Here is an 18006-nt window from a genome sequence, read left to right as displayed (position 1 = left end):
CGCCCAGCACGCTGGTTTTAAGGCACACTTTGTTGTCAGACTTCCTGTAATCCCTTTAAGGCTGCATCTCATGACAGCAGCTGACCAGACATCTCTCTCTCTCCCTCTCACTCTCTTTCCAGTTTTTTGTTTGATCTCCGCTCTCAAATTTTCTAAACACCCTCCCCTACCTCGTCCTCCCCAACTTCTACTACCACACACACCTATTTCTCTTTTCTGCTGCCTCGATCACTTGCTGTTACTTCACACAATAACACCCCCTTAAGTTGTTTTCTTTCCATATTGTTGCTTTTCATCTCTCCGAGTGGTTTGTTTACGTTTGGGATGTTCTGCTAGTTGTGGACCATCGCTCTGAACCACCGATATCATCATTTATTTAAAGGCCCTCCCTCCCTACTTTCCTGCCGCTTGCATTCTCAAACAACTTGATATCTTTCGAACCACTTCACCTGAAATCGCTCTTTACACCCCGATGTGAAAATGGGTCCTGACGCAGAAAATTAGCCGCATTCAAGTAATTCACAACATCGCGCCTCCTTTGACCTGCTGCACGCTTGTTATTGCAAACACCTCCGCTAGAAAAGTACACGTGGACCTCTTTTTTTTTGCATCCTGCGTGTAGAAACACTAATTTTGGAAATGGTCGGCTGCAATTTGTCAAGTGTGGCAAGCTGTCAGAAAGAGTCAAATTTCAAAGCCTGACTACGAGTAGAGATATTGGCATTATTAAGATCCAACACTCCTAATCAGTAATCAGCATATAAAACGCCAATATAATACAATACAATATACTTTATAGTGACATAAAGGACACTGACAATATGCCCAAAGATTCAGATCATAATAAAAAAACTAAATAAATAAGTTCCTTTATGTTTGTATTTATTAGCGTTGCAATTGATCACAAACCTCATGGTTCGAATCAGATCACAGATTTTCAAATAAAGATGATATAACTCTTTCGGTCGTCAGCTAGTCATGACTGTAACTGTGCAGTATAAAATCTGGACGTAGACTCATTGACGACAACCATCAGGTTCTGAAGTGCAGTTTGGAAGCTGAATGATGGCAGCTGCAATGTTGAAAAATGCTGTCTCAGCCTATATTTCTGTCAGCCTACTCACAAGAAAAGAGTTTTAAGTGAGAGGGTCCTCCTGATAAACCACTACAACATGCCTGCTTTTAGTCAGATAGGCCACTCCCCTTTATTAGATCAAAATGGATGAGTAAAGAAATTCTCCCAAAGTACAGTGTGTGCAAAGAAGAAATGAGGTAGTCAGACCAAAATCTTATTTTTGAACCTGGTTGTAAACATGTTAATCTCTGCTGTAAAAATTGGCATTTTAACATGGGTGTGTATGTGACTTCTGGGGCTTTTGCAGCCAGTCTCAAGTGGACACTGGAGGAACTGCAGTTTTTTTTTGCACATCCGATTTTGGCTTAATTTTTCCCACAGAGTTTGTAAGATTTTATAAACTGGTCATTGTATTACTGTGGGTGTGTGTGTTCACAGCAGATGATGTTGTGCATGTGTGTACCTCTCCATACATACTTCTCTTTTTATTTTATTGTCACAAAATTGTAAAAACACAATTTCTCCCAAGCAACAGGTGAAGTGATACTTAATTTCACTCAATGAAACACACTATGAAGTTGGCTTGAAGTGTGTTCTCTGTCTGCACATCCATCCTTCTTGTAGCCATTGAAAAAAGAAGTCCCACCATTTGTTCATGCACAGCTGAACAAACGCCATCTGAATTTGGATGAGGCCATTTGGCTGCTGTTAGCCACATGCTTCTGCCAACCCTGATGGAACAAATAGCGTCGTGGTTGATCCCCTCTGGAGGAGCTGAGCGTCACAGCCATGTTTGTTTAACTAAACCTCTGACACAGCAGCCGTGTTCTTCCTCCTTTTACTCATCGTGGCTCCAAGTGCATCTTTCAGTTCATGTCCTAACACAATTGCACAATTATTGTGATTCCTATTCATCGGCTGTCTGGGCCCACTCACCCCTCCACAAGAAAGGCTAATGTGTGGCTTTAGCTCCATCCCGGAAAATTAACTTCCTTTTCACTGCAGCCGCCTTCCTCCCTCTTGACATTTTGCATCGTTCTCTGCTCATTTTTGCCCTCTCCTGTCATATGATTGTTGTGTATTTATGTGATGAAGTGCTGCTCTCAGACTTGTGGCCACTCACCCTTACAATATGGAAAATAATGTGCAGTTTTAAATCTCTCAGCGAAAATTAACTTCTCTTCCTCTTGACCCCTCTCACTTATTTATTTCCTCTGTTTCCTTCGCAGCCTTGGCTGTTTTTTCACTTGCGCTACCACTACAGACACTTTTCCACGCCTTTAATGTGACACTTGTCATCATTTTAAAGTGATTTATAAATGAGCATCTACAGATAGCATTTCTAATATGACAGTAACACCCCAGAGTGCTGTGTGTGGACCCGGCCCCTCCTTATAGAGGTTAATGTGTGCGTTCAAATTCTTTCTCTTCATGCATTGACTCTCAGTGTTTTTTTTTCTATCCCCTTGCCTTTTTCTTCTCGGTTCCATGTTATAAATAATAATGTAAGGAGGGTATTGCCCTTTTTCATTACTCCTCACTCATGTACAAACTGAATTAATAGGCGAGTTTAGCAACTTCTGGTGGATGTTTTTCTTTAATCTCCATCTCCCATAGCCAAACGTTTTGTAAAATATTGATGAATTAACTTTCTCTTCACATGCCAACAACTATCAAAAAACGTTTGAACGCCGTCTTGATTTAATGACTGGAGACTAATTGCAACACTTAATTTGTTGAGTGTATTGATGATTTTTCAATATGGATGTAGTGTAACTTGAGTAAACTGACAAAAGCAACCAATCATTCTGCAGCAATGTGTGCAGCTTCTGTAACACAAAATGGCAGCTCTCTGAACATTTCTACTTATCTCGTTTTGATAGCCACTTAATTTAAGCAGAACTATCGTAATACCTATTTTTTTCCTTTAAAAAGTGGGCTGCGTCCAGTGCTACCAATATGTCAGGATAAAATTCTAACATATGCCGTCAGGACCTGAAGTGCAGCCTCCACCATCACTTACTGCATGTGACCTGCACCACTGCAACACCATTAACTCGAACTACATGAGAAAAGTCCATCCACTCTGTCTTTTACCTTTTCCACTTTTCAGAAAATGTGTGCTCAAACAGGCCGTTTGGAGATTTTCCCTTCATGACATCACAAAGGGCAGTAACCCCTCCCACAGGTGGGTGACACTCCCACAGCTAGGTGTTTGTTCTGCCCTCTGAGTCTGCCTTCTCACCATAAATAATAGGACATGGAGCAAGAAAGCCAGAGCAGACCCAAGCCCTTCCAGAGAGGGGGAGTGGTCAGACACAGCTCATTTACATATTTAAAGGTACAGACGCAGAAACAGCCTGTTCTGAGCAGGGCTGAAATAGAGGGGTTTATAGGCATGATCAAATACAGGATCAGAATGGATTTAGAACAAGAAACTTCACACACATGTTTTGGGGAGTTCTGAGACTTATTTAAACTGAATGAAGAACAGGAGAATATGTGACCCTTAAGAGAAAGTGTTGTCCTATTAAAGATGCAGCTCTGGAAACTGCTCCACAGATCAGTGTTTACCATCAATACTTTGTGTGTTAGGGAGTTCCGAAGTGCATTCCCCAGAAAACACAAAAAGGATCCTATTTCTCGTCTCCCTCTCGTCTCGTTTTCTGTTTCCCCCGATTGTTGATTTTGTTTCCGATAGAAGCTTTGTTTGTTTTGTTGCTAAATAGTTATATAGTTTCTGTGACTGCAAACTGACGCTGAGTATACACAAAAAGAAGAACAAATTATAAACCCTTGAACACACGCTAACACTCTTTTTTTTTTTTACATGTTTTTTCCCCCGCTCCATTGTGTGCCCGAAAGGAGGTCTTCGACAAAATGTGCCTGTAGCTCGTCTTTTAAAGCACTTAAGGAAACGGGGACAGGAAAATGCTTTTATGTTTGTTTTTTTCCACCCGTACGTTTCACACAGCGGAGGGACCGCAGCTCGAAAACAATGTGCATTGTATTGTCCTTAAAACTGACAATAGATTCAGACGCTCTGAAAAGCAATGCTGCAAGTATGTGAAAGTCTTTGTGTTGATAATCTGAGCAATTCTGTACACTTAATGTCATAGATAATGCAATATGTTTCCATGGTGACAAATACATGTTGGTATTTAAGTGGCCCTGTGTTTATTTTAGTATTTATTGTACTTTGTCACCTGAGTGAGGTGAGATGTTGGAGAACATTTTGTCTACAGGAGGTAAGCTAATGAATAAAAGTGAGGACTGTTATTTTGAAGGCTTTAGATGTCACATTGTGAATATTAATAAAGCAAAAATCTGATTTAAATATGGTGTGGAGCAAAGAGAGTGAGGTAATGTTTGTTGTTCTCAGTTCTGTGTTCACATGGACGGAGGGTGGCGCTTCCTTCAGCTTGTTTGGTTCACTCAGAGACTTAAAAATGTATATTATACATACCTCTCTCTGTCCAACTCATCTCCTACCTGTAACCACGTTGGAGATGATAGGCGGGCCCACCCACTCAGGGTAGCTATCTCTAGAGGTTTCATAACAGAGTGTTGTTGCAAGAGTACAACTGAAGGAGAACCAACAGCCTTTTCAAATCGAAGTAAGGGGTCTTTGAGATGCATGTCGTTATTTGAAATTGATCGCAGGATCTTGTTTTCGGATGTCTATCAGCACTCGTCTGCTGCTGTCTCTGCCTTACAGAACCCTGCTGGTGAAACAGGATAGGAGGGCCGGGGCTGTGTTTGGACACAGGAGGGGAAGGGGAAGATGAAGGATGAAGGAGGTGTCTCTGTAGAAAGCATTTGTTTGGATCTTAAAATTCGCCTAGTCTAGTAAACCTATAAGGGGACTGAGTTGCAAACGTCATACAGGCTACTCGTGTTGTCGTACTTGAAATCGGCTTTTTGAAGGTCTGGAGTGACATGCCTGCAGCACACAAAATTATGATTTATGGTCTCGTTTTGTTGTCTCGGTCTCGGTTAGTATGGTCTTGACTACAAGCTACACCAAAACGTCACAAAGGTGAGCATACTAACAAACCTGAGACTCGTGTGCTTACAGCTGCACATTAATCACATGTGCACAAAGATATATAAACACAAACATGTGAGTTTCATTACAACACACAAACACACACACACACACACACACACGTTATTCAAATCAGCTCCAGCTGATTAAACCCGTCATATTAGGCCTGTCTAAACAGACAAACGATGAAGGGAGTGAGGAAGAGAAAGGTGAAGCATAATCAAAGAGAGGAAGACAGAAAAAAATATGACAAGCCGTCCTTCACATCTCTTTGTGATTGAAGAGATGAGAGAGCGAGAGACCAAACGCAAACACATTCCAGCTCACTTAGGTTATTGGCACATCTGAAGACTGAAAGAGTCTCATTCAAGTGCACAGGAAGTCAGAACTTGTGGAGGTATTTGAGATGCATTGATTTGTAGCTTTCTGTCTGATTTTTTTTTTATCAGTGTCTGAGCTGCCAATCCTGATTTTCTGACAGCAAAAACAAACATTAACTTGTAACTTTTTGAAAATTAAAATGTTAAAATATACTTGTATTTCGAAAAATCTTCAAACATTCACCAGGTTCCGTAATAGCCTAGTGGTTATGTCGCGCCCGGCGCCCTCGTCGCAGCAGCCATGTGTTCGAATCCGACCTCGACCCTTCGCTGCATGGCATCCCCCACTCTCCCTCCTCTCATCATTTCCCATCTCTCTTCAGCAGGCTATTATTGAATAAAATGTAGGTTTCTTGATCTCTCTGTGATTCAAAATGGTTCAAAATGACATGAGAATGAGGAATAACCAAACCAAAAAAAGTGACAATAAATTACTTTTATTTGGCTTTCGCTCGCACGCTGCTTCCCTCTTTCTCGCTGCCTCGTTGAACAGTATTTGTGGCTGAAAAGTGTATATTTTTTAAAAATATCTGCAGATTATCAATATGCATCGATTTATAATATTTCCTGAGAAGTGATTTGTCTCACCATCGGTCAAACTGTAAAATCACACGCACAAGGATTTATCATTTAAGTGTCCAAGCGTAACCAAAGAATAGAACTTAGATATCGATTACATCATTGAACGTGCTGCGCTCCCCAAGTCCTGCATAAAGAGAGAGATTATCCTCAAGTATGTTGTTGATTCTTCACATCTGATGATCCTCACGCCTCAAGCCGCCGGTCACGGGGCGCTAATCTGAGATCGACACAGAATTTGATATATTTGAGTGGCTTGTCAGCGGTGGCCAAACAGGCTGAAAATAGGTGCACCTCTACAAGGTGTGCATTGGTGTCCAAATGGTAACCTTTGAACTTCGAAATTTCCAGTTTTTTTTTCTTTTTCTTTGTAGCGTAACAGCTCAATTAAACACAATTTACTGGACAACACTCTCTCTGACTTAACTTCCGCATTACTGCTTAGATAGTGATGAGAGAGATCTGTTTTAAACGACTGCAGAAGATGTTTTCACTGTCTCCTGCTTCGCCTCTGTCTCATACCAATACAGCCACAAACACTCAAACAAACTACACCAGGCAGGCGAGCGCAGGAACAGTGAGTAAGAAATATTAGCTCTGAGCCCCCCCATCCTTTGTGCAGTCAATATGTGCTGTGCCCTGGCCACAAGCCTTGGGACACATTTGTCATCTGTTACCTCTAACTTTGTTTAACAATATCATATTTCTTTTTCTTTTCTCCTCCAAACGCCCACAAATCCCCGAAAAGCCTTTGTAAGGTGGAAATGCGGAATCTGGTTTCATGTGTGTCATATTTTGTCACTGTTGCTATCTTCGGAGGGTCCATATGTCAAGCTAATGGAAAGAAAACCCCTTTTGGACGTTTTTCGATATGTCAGCTGAAGAAAAGTGTGTTTGCCTGCGGGAGGCAATCCCAGACAGACGAGCAGGCTGACCAAGAGGTAGACAGCAGAAGATAAACCCAGCGAGTGTGAGGGCAGATAAAGGGATCAGAGTGCACTGACATTTGATAACGTATCTAAAGGTAATCACATTTGACTCTATGACTGACAGGAGGGCTGTCATCGTCCTTCATTACACAGGTGAGAACGAGGTGAATGAAGTGCAAGATTAGATATTAGGAGACCGAGTCACAAGCTGTCTGTGTTTACATTACATGCTCTTCACTTTGGGATGTAAAGATACGGTTTCCTACATTTACTTTGACGCAAACATATGAGTTCAGGCGCTGGCCTTGAAGTTACCTGCTAAGACAGTAACCCCAAAAACATCCCCTCTCATATTGGTCTTCCCAATATTCAGTGTTGTGTATAACATTCTTTATCAGTCAATGAACTGATGTAGTACCATTACCAGGTCGCCCCATTTTAATATGTCAACCAAGATTATGTCGATTTTTTTAAATCATAGTATCAGACGACTAGTGGAGTTGGTATTGGAAGTAAAAGTTGCTATGGGAACGTCTGTACTTGCCAATTAGTTTTATTGTCATATGCAGGGAAAGATGATGAAACGGGTTCAGTGTATTTGCTGGATGAACCAGCGTTGGACCCCAGCTGCTCTTCCAAGGGACAACATTTATCACCAACAACCACTTTATTTTATTGGCCAGAGATGTCTGGCAAAAGTGCAATAAACAACAACAAGTGCCTGCACACAACAAATAAAATAAATTGAACTACAGACTTGATATTATGTTACAGCCTTTTTCACTTTGGCACTCTTGAGTCTTTGCACCTCACACAAATCACGGCGATACAATTCTACACAATGCAAATACACAGAGCCACTCTTCTTCTGTCTATTTCTCTCAGCTGTTTTAGCCTCCTACTTATTTCTGACCACTTCCTCGTATGTCTCTGAGAGAATAAATTGAGCCTTCGGGGCATTTCTCTCCATTCTGCCACGCTGCTCCCTGTCCATATTTGACTGAGGGGAGTCTGTAATGGCCTCTCCCCGTGTCCCACAACCAAATACAGTTTCCAACAGTGGCTGGCACATAGCATGACCGGGTATGCAACCGAGACGCAGTTATGGCCTTAACACAATGCCATTATCGCCATAACACAGCGCTAATGCTCCCTCTTGCCTGTTCTCGCTAACACACACACACACACACCCACACAAACACACTTTCACACACCGAAGCTGCGTCTCTCTGGAAACTAATGGGTTGTGCTCCTAGAAAGACACGGATACTTAAGAGCCGGTTCGGGGCTGAACGCAGATGGTGTGTGTGTGTGTGTTGGAAAGAGAGAGACATATGTGAGCCCTGTTGTTTGTTTGTGTGTGTGTGTGTGTGTGTGTGTGTGTGTGTGTGTGTGTCGTCCCGTCTGTTTGCTGATGACTGTTTGCCTTTATGGTTTTTGTGTTTGTGTCTGTCTTGTGCTAATTGATATTTCCGTTCAGTCTGTGTGTATCCGTTTCCATTCACGAGTCCCAAACGGCTTCAATGCAAAAAATAGAGCGTGTGTCTCTGTTTTCCATGTTGATGGGTTTGCGTTACCAACGTGTGCGTTTGGCATTCAATGTATATGTGACTGCAGACACACAATCAGGCCCAGGTTGAAAGCGGGTGCAGTAATCCATTACACTTGGTTATCAGCTGTACTAAAAAGGCTGGCCCGGTGCAACGCCGGGACCATTAAAGCACGCCATCCCACAGGCAGACATGACCACTGTTGCAGCTTCACAAAATGTAGATCATAAACCTATTTTCATAGACTCAAATTTACGGGCACACCATCACACAGCGGCGCCACATTATATCCCTATACATCCCTGCTCTACACTTTCTATTAGTGTAAGTGAGCTCCTGTGTGCATTTAATGTTTAAGTGAAGAGCTGGGACCGGCTGCAGCGCCCCAAACCTCTCCTTTGTCTCCTCCGATGAGTCTGCTCAGCCCTCTTCATCACTGGTGGTTAAAAGAACAAAGGGAGGACGACAAAGGAGAGGATGAAGACGTGTTGCCCAGAGAGTGAGAGCAAGTTTTTTTTTTTTTGCTTGTACATGTGGCTCTGCATTAGCCCAGTGTGGGGCCATGTACAGTATGGGATGTCCTTGTAAACCAGTTACTCTGTGATGGGATTATTACATCAGTGTTTAGAAGCCATTGGTTTGTAGTCTGTGTGTAATTTTGGTAAACGGCTACTAGCGCTTTTTTGGTCTTCTAGACTACTCAAAAGCTGCTTCTACAAGCCTTCATGTAACCTAAGATTCTCTGGTAGGTCATGATTTAGTTTTTCTTGGTCAAACCTTGAAACTAAAGGTGACACACAACGTTTCTGATTGGGCCCCTAAGTCGTGGAATGACCTGGCGGAGGAGCTCGTCTTTTAAGTCACTTTTAAAAACTCACTATTTTAGACTTGCTATTATGTCACATTCACAACACATTCACACCCTGAAGGCAGAAGTTGCCCATCAGTACCTAATCACATTCATACTGCTGGCTCGGGGGCAAGTTGGAGTTAAGTGTCTTGCCCAAGGACACTTCGACTTGTGGACTTGAGGGTCCAACAACTTACCGTTAAATCTCAAGTCATTTAAGCAAATCACTGGAAATTCATGTTGCATGATCATTTCTTGCAAGGGGGGAATGCAACCTCCATATGCAACCTCCATTGTGCATCGCTTTGAAACAAAATCATTTTTTGTTGTTTTCGGGTTGAAAAACTCAGACGACTCTGAATGCTTTGAGCGCCATGTTTACGCTGGCTGACCCAAACTTTGTAGCATGTACCGTTAGTCAAAAGTAATAATTCAATGTTGAAATCTGTGTTTTGAAATTGGCAGAATGGAAGCTAGATAGCCAACCAAAGGGGTGACATGAGGTCACATGTTCGAGGTCGGGTCAGTAAAATTACTTTTAGGAAAAGGTGAACAAAACGTCATCGTGATGTGTTCAAAGATAACGTCAAAAAAAAAGAAAGATGAAGGTTTGGTGACAAACTTGAACGAATAAAGTCGTCTGAAGGTTAAAATAGTTTGTTGTCCCAGCATTATGAAGTAGATATTACTGATGCTTGGTGTGACACATTTTGGCTCATCTTTGGTGTATTTTATTTTGTTTAAGGGGTGTCTGTTATAAATGTATTAGGATGCATTGTCGCCTCATGTTTCCACCAAATAATAAAGCAGTGGTATTGATGAAGACTCGGATCGTTAAGGAAACTCAATAATTGAATTAATATCGATTCAAATGAACAATCCCCATGCATACTCATCTACCGAGTGTTGCTGCTTGGCCTAATTAAACCCTCTGTTTCCACACTAAGCTTGTTCTTTTGGCTTGTTGCTCCACATCGGCCTTCCCACCTCCCACTCCCACCATATAGCTGGCAGCCTGTGGTGGTTGAGTGAGTTTCTGTATTCTCCTCATGTCCACCAGGGTTTCCTCTCGGGAATCTAGATCCCCCCCCCACACAGTCCAAAGACGTGCAAGTCAGGTGGAGAGAAAGAAAATGAATCGTCCACAGGTGTGACAAGGAGTGTGAGTGCCTTACTTTCCATTTGTGCTAGCCGTGCACGATGACAGGAGGCCTGTCCTGGCTGCATTTGCATCCTCTCCTCACTGCACGCACGCTTGAACACATTCCAAATCCATGTGGCCCTGAATACAAAAGAGCAGGTGAAATTCATGAATTCCTCTGCTGTCTTCTTTATGTATATATTCTCCTCTCCACAGTTTGGTTCGAGGAAAAGCCCAAGAACAGACTTCGGCTAAAATTTCACACTACTCGGAGCCAATCTTAGCAGATAATGAAAAGATACAACAGCTGCTAGTCGGGCTGGATATGACATTAAAGACCAACTGTCATGCACTGTGGAGGAAATAACTATCAGTTTATTTCCGATTCGTGTGTGTGTGCATGGAGAAGATTGGTAGATGTGAAAACGCCGCCTTGTGTTTGATGTTTTCCTTCATCATCACTGCCTTCCACTCTTTGCCTGATGGGTGCAGGAAAAAACAGAAAGACCTTTAAATGGGAGATGACGGAGGACGGAGGGCGGATCCTTGCGTAATGCTTTTGCCTCACTTATGCTCGGTGCGCTGGGAGATATTGGCAGCTTATTGTTAGAGAGAAGGAGGAGTGGACAATGAGGGGACTGCTTTGACACAGAGCCGGGTTGACGGAGAGCGATGAGATCCTTTGAGAAGCAGTGGGTGGATGACAGAATGATAGATACAGAATGAAGAAAAAGGGAGATGATTTCAGTCGTCTGTCAACTACTGTGTGTCCAAACAAATCAGTGGCTAGACTTTGCTAACAATACAGCATCACATACTGCGATCTCAAACTGCACAATTCACAGATGAAAACTTTAGGAATTCAGGTAACACATGCACAGATTTTAAAGAGGATTGGACTTTGCGTAAAACATTAAGAATTAAAAGCATTGTGGGGTCGTGTGCTCAAATGGACGATCTGATCAAATTACTCACGAACACAAATGTTTTGCCAGCCAATGAAGGATCCATCCGGTGCGTCCTTCGTGGCCAAACATATCCTCAGAGTCATTGGCGGCACACCCTGGTGCTGCCAACTCAAACACTTTTAAATGTTAGAAAGAGGTTTCAACTCGATCAAATAGTGACCGATAATGTTAAAAAATCAAAACTAGCCTTGAAACTTTAAATTATCTTTAAAATAATGGGTTAAGTTCCATGACGTCACTTACATTTGCTGGTTTTTGGTGTAGCTGTTGCAGTTGGCATGGCAACAGAGGCGGCTCTTCGGTGGGAAAGGGTAAGGCAGGGGGCAGCCGGTGATGAAAATGGACAATCTTCTGTATTCCCGGCCCCCCTCATTTCAGTTTGGCCTGAGCGGTCTATGCAGGCTTCCAAGACTGGGTCCTTCAGAGGGGATGCTACCCCTGAAATGTGAAACACCAAATTTCCACTACTTAACACCAGCATTCACGGCACTTGAGGCTAATTTTCAAGACAAACGAGTAATTGCCATTGTGAATAAATATTAAGAACGTGAGGAATAAAAGAACTTTAATCTGCCGCTGTGAATGATTTATGCTTTGAAGGAAATGGCATCCCTTTAAAAAGTCAAAGAGATAACAAAAAAAATACTGCGTGCAGCTTCTTGTTAACTCGAGACCCTCCGAGCCAAAAATGTGTTAAGAAATGATAATTAACCTCCTCCCTGTCCTCCTTATTAAACTTCAACAAAGCATCGACTGGTTATATCCCAGACTTCACTGGGGAGGGACAGGATGGTTGATGGGATACGAAAGAGGGAAGCACATCTGGTGTTAGAATACACCCACTGAGACACAGAGAGGTTTATGGGGCTACACTGATTAGGAGACACACACACACACACACACACACACACACACACACTCCTGCAGAGTATCACATATTAATCCAGGTTGTAGGAGGAGTATATCATAAATAACCGTGTGTGTGTGTGTGTGTGTGTGTGTGTGTGTGTGTGTGTGTGTGTGTGTGTGTGTATCAACTTACTGATGAACTGTACATGCATGTGTGTGCGCTTACCTACATTTGTGTGCTTCTGTGTATGTAGATATATCTCTTAAAGTGTGTGTGTGTGTGTTTGTGTGTGTACATATGGTTGCATGAATTTGCACGTGTGTCAGGGGGAAGATGACTCCTATTGCAATTCTGATTACAACAGCAGAGTGCAGATAATGACATTTCCTCCTGTCGACATCGTGCACTAATTAAACACTGACAGATAATGGTGCTTGTGTGGGTGAACTTAAATATTTTTGTCTTGGTGTTGGTCCTTGTCGTAAACTTGACACACCATACGGTGCTGATGTGTGTGTGTGCATGATTGACTGGTTCTCACATACGACACAGTTTCTTAATCGATCCAGAGTGTGTTTAGATTTCAATGATGCACGGACATGTTCATACCAAGCAGCAATCTCTGGTCTTGAAACATGAAGCCAATGCATAAGTACATAATCCTGCAGTTCCTCGAGTGTCCACTAGAGACTGGCTGCAGAAGCACAGGAAGTCACATACACACCCATTTTAAAAAGCCTGTTTTTACAGCAGAGATTAACATGTTTACAGCCTGGTTCAAAAAAACAAATAGGTGTGATTAGCTCGATCGACACACACTGTACGGGGGGTGAATGTTTTGATGACTCATCAGTTTTGATTTGATGAAGGATAAGAGTTATTCACAATAAGGTGTGTAGCTGACATGATTGACAGGTGGGCGCGGTGTAACGGTTTGTCAGGAGGCTTCAAACCCGCCTCAGCTCCAGCTCTCAGCCTGTCGTTAGGTTGACTGAAAGTTAGACTGAGACAGCATTTCCAAGATGGGGGTGGTGGCTGCCCATGAGCCTCCAGCGCCCCCTGGAGGAACAGATGGCTGACGTCACTCAGGCTTCGTCTATTAATATTTACAGTCTATGGTTTATACCCAGTTTATAGCTTGACTTGGATCAGTTAGCTGAAGGTTTGTGCACCTTGTTGATAAAGAAGTTCCTCAATAAAGGGGCCAAGCTGACTGGCATCTCCTGTGGCTTATACACTTACTATTGACAAGGACCTCATACCACCCCACTTTAAAAACAAACTATCCCTTTAAGAACAATAAACAACCCCTTGATCACACACTTGATGTCTTCTCGTCCTTCCTAATCCTTTGTTATGGGCATATTTCACTGAGTCAACCTAAGAATGGAGTTGAGCTCTCAGTCCCAATTCTTTAACTTCTGACTGCAGCTGGGAAACTCTCCCAGGGTAGCCATTAGAGGGGTGGAGAGGCTGTAATGAAAAGCTGGAGGGGGTCCCAAAAAGTCTAGATGAAGCACTTGCCACTCCACACTGCATAGGCGTGAAATAATAGCTTCCTGTAATTGGCCCCGGATAGTTTATGGGGGTGTGGGACGAGGTCTGAGAGCTTTAATGATACAGCTGGAGAATTGAGTTCACCGCTGGTCTTTGCTGAGTTTGTCTCGGATCATTTTGTTTTCCTTTTTTTTTTGCAAGATTACACAAAAATGAGATGGTTGAAAGACTCCTTTGTGGTTGAAGTAGGCGATGCTTGTTAAACTTTTCGGTTATACATGGAGAAGAATCGATACGAGTGCACTTCTGCTCCTCAAGTGACGCTTGATCCTGCTGTACACTGTGTGCAGCGGCCTCGTTTCTTTTTTAGGAACGGGATCATTCCACTCCGAGCACACACACACACACACACACACACACACACACACACACACACACACACACACACATACTCACACTCACATTCACACTCACACTCACACTCAACCATTTTCCAGCTGGTCCTGCTTTGCTTTCCACCAACTGTGTACAGTATGTTTGTAAAATCTGCTAGAAAACACATCACGCTATCACAGTTTGAACTTGATAAACAAGTCATGCTGCAGAAAGAGAAACACATTCTGTTGTTACATAAATTGTATTAATCTTCATCCTGCAGAACAACAGGCTGCCAAATAATAAGTTGGAGTTTCAGTGTATGTGGGAGTGTATGAATAATTTGCAATGGTGCCTTGTTTCCTTTTAGATCTTGAACACACACCCAAATGGCGCCAGATAACATTAAAGGCTCAAACAGCGGTGTAGGAAGAAACGGCTCCGTTTATTAGATGTATTAATGATCGTTCGGAAATGGAGATGAAGACGTAAACGATCATGTTTATGGTCTGGTTTCTGCAGGGCATTGTTTTGTTGCTCTGTTTTCTTTTAATTTTTGCGTCTACAGTTTAATTTGAATATGAAGTTACTCGGCCTCTGAGTCACCGCTCGTCCCTCTCTCGTTCTCTCTTTGCTTTCCCTTTTTCACGTATTTTGTGTCTTCTGTCTTCTTCTAGCTCTGCTGGGTTGTTGTTTTTTTTGAGCACTTGGAGCTTTTTCTCTCCAGCAGATAGCAGAAAAACAAAGAGGCTGTTTATCCCACTCAGCCCTGCACAGCCATATGATTTATCGGCACAGCTTTCTATTAACACAATATTAGTAATGAGCCTGTTTTTATATTGGTAGAGCAATGACACACCACTAAAAACCCTGCTATCACACCATCTTTAGTGCTGCTTTGAGGCTGCTTTATGGTCGGAAAGTCTTCTGAGAGAACATCCAAATAAACATTAACGTCTCTCTCCGGTGCTGCAGCTGCTTTTTGAGCATCATATCACACTGCATCGAGAACTGTCCACATCTCTGATTATTGCACTTCAGAGTGCAACACAAAAACATGGACCTGATTCACAAGAAGGTGCCCTGTGCCATGTTCTCCTGCCTCTTATACAGTGAAAACGCTTTCCTGTGCACAACATGCATTTATCTCACTGTAGATGTCACATACCGACTAATAAACCTGCAGTATGGTGCAGTCTTTCCCTTTAACTGTGCCCTCTAAAAGTGTGCAAAATGAGTCAAAAAGCACAGGGCTACTTCCCAAACAACAGCGCTGACAGCCTCGCGCAGAGTGAGAGTGAAAGAGTTGGTGGTAACTGTGCCGCAGTATTTACAGGAAATGTCACGTGTAAACTTTCCAGTGATCAGGACAAAAACTCTACCTCGGTGTGACTTTAAAAATAAGGGCCAAATTTCAACAGATGATTGTTTGGTCCATCTCCGCTAGTAATTTATTCAATGTGTGTGCTTCCACTGGCTCCACTGTGCTGTGTCTCAGCTCCGGTAGTCCGGAGCTCTCTGCAGCAGAAGCACAAGATTTCTATTTTTGCCGGAGGTTGGAGCACGGCGCATCAATTTAGCACAGAAAAGATCAAATGGGACGGGAAGTCAGACACTGAAACAACATTAACACATTCGGTTTATTTTCAGAATAAAAGCCTCTGTTCTCAAGGTTCAAAAGAATGACCGCTTTTGTACCACATACATCGCATTATCTTGAGCTGTCGTGAGTGAATCTGTGAAATTACCCCAGGAAATCCTTTGTCTCGGCACTCCAGCTCTGCGGCTGTGCACTGAGAACGCAGCCTGTGGGCGTTGATGGACGAGGCTACAATGAGCCGTAATGGAGCAGACACACTACACACGTCTCTGGTGGAAGTTCTGGGGAACAACCCCAGCACAAACACTTTGGCTACAAGTGTCGGAACGGTCTGGGTCGAGCTGCTCACACACACTCGTTACACGGAAAAGCTTTGTTGCATCATATCTCATATCATATATTTCGCCCGCGGAAAATGATCTTTGTGAACTCGGATTGACAGAATAAACTTCAGCACTATCTAGTGCTAAAGTCAGCCAGTGCATGAGATCCATGTGACACTAGAACAACTTTTACAATACTTTACAGACCCTGGAGGAGCCTTTGGCAGGACTGGATGTCACTTTTCACCATCGACCTGTCACCCCAGCTACTATGGTTTGTCAGACAGAGTCAAAATGAGCCACAATGTTAAAAAAATACACATTTCATTAAACTTCCTATATTCAGTTTCCTTTTGCAGATTTAAAATGAAGATATGGTTTGAGCTTTTTCAACTTTTTCTTTGTATCCATCAGTCAAGAGACATCTTAGACACTTGAAGAGGGACGCTGCGTTCGATGTACCACTTTTGATGTAATATGTACAAAATGTGTTATGTGGTGTTGTTTTCAGATGTGTTTGCAGAGGGATATAAAATCAAAGTTCAAGCAGCTGATGTATATGCAGAGTTTTTTTTCTGCATAACTTAGAAAAGCACGAGTATGAATTATAAATAAAGTGTGAATCATTCACTCGAACAAAGGGACTGTAAATTATTCTTCTGCATGACTTTCTACATTACGTATAAGAAAATCATTGTATGGGGAATGAACACTGTTTAAAATGCATGAAAACATACATGTACATCCTCCGTCTTTACAAAGAACAAAGAATGATGACATGTTGGAATTTATTTTTCATGAAGACTGACAAGAACGGGCAGCTGCAGACTTTTCTTATGCATTGAGTTCAGGATCTCACCAAAACAGTACATTCTTGCAATGACACACCATGGCATCAAATATTAAAGCGTTTGGATGCCTTGTCTGTTTGAACAGGACAGATGGTCATGTAGAGAGACAGATCTGCAGAGCCACAGATCTGTGGTGAGAAATTTCACTGGATACTGTGACAATGATATAAAGTGATGTGCAGCACACTGAAATGTGAATTTTCAGACGCTACAAAGTGAAAAAGTAAATTCAATAGACTTACCAAAATGTTAAAGTGCCACTCTTCCTGCATGTTGAACTTACATTTTTAACTTTGAAGACCGCCAGCCCTCTCTTTCATATCAGTTTAGTTCATGTGCAAAAAGAACCCGTGAAGTGTTTCAACAAAAACAAACATCACTTCAGATTCAGTCTCTCAGGTGTCTTGCGTCCTCGCGTCTCCCTCATGGCGTCTCTTCGACTCAAAACCAATTTACGCCGGCTCCTTCGCAGGTGCTGCTAATGAAGGTTACAGAGACAGAGCCACCACACCCCCCTCAGGTATGTCATCAGTACTGACCCTGCTTCTCCTCCTACCAACCACACCTACCGCTAAAGACACTGAAGTGAATCCTCCTAACGCATTATCATAACACTATGTGTCTCCAGTCCGTCTACAAACCCCCCAATGATGAGAAAAGTCCATCCTCTCTGTCTTTTTCCTGCTCCACTTTTCAGAAAATGTCTGCTCAAACAGGCCGTGTGGAGATTTTCCCATCATGACATCACAAAGGGCAGTAACCCCTCCCCCAGGTGGGTGACACTCCCACAGCTAGGTGTTTGTTCTGCCCTCTGAGTCTGCCTTCTCACCGTAAACAATAGGACATGGAGCGAGAAAGACCGAGACACCCAAGCCCTTCCAGAGAGGGGCGTGGTCAGACACAACTCATTTACATTTAAAGCTACAGACGCAGAAACAGCCTGTTCTGAGCAAGGCTGAAACGGAGGGGTTGGGATTGGTTGTGGGATTG

The 18006-nt window shown here is 42.7% G+C and overlaps 1 protein-coding gene across 2 annotated transcripts in view; it reads left to right on the top strand.

Moving 5' to 3' along the window:
- The window catches only part of LOC109989051 (zeta-sarcoglycan), a 380910-nt gene that overhangs the window by 112134 nt on the left and 250770 nt on the right, over positions 1-18006 (top strand). The window lies entirely within an intron of this gene.

Source organism: Labrus bergylta, chromosome 1 (assembly GCF_963930695.1).
Source record: "Labrus bergylta chromosome 1, fLabBer1.1, whole genome shotgun sequence".
NCBI lineage: Eukaryota > Metazoa > Chordata > Actinopteri > Labriformes > Labridae > Labrus > Labrus bergylta.
The sequence above is the reverse complement of the archived record's forward strand: the minus strand, read 5'-3'. Positions and strand labels throughout refer to the sequence as shown.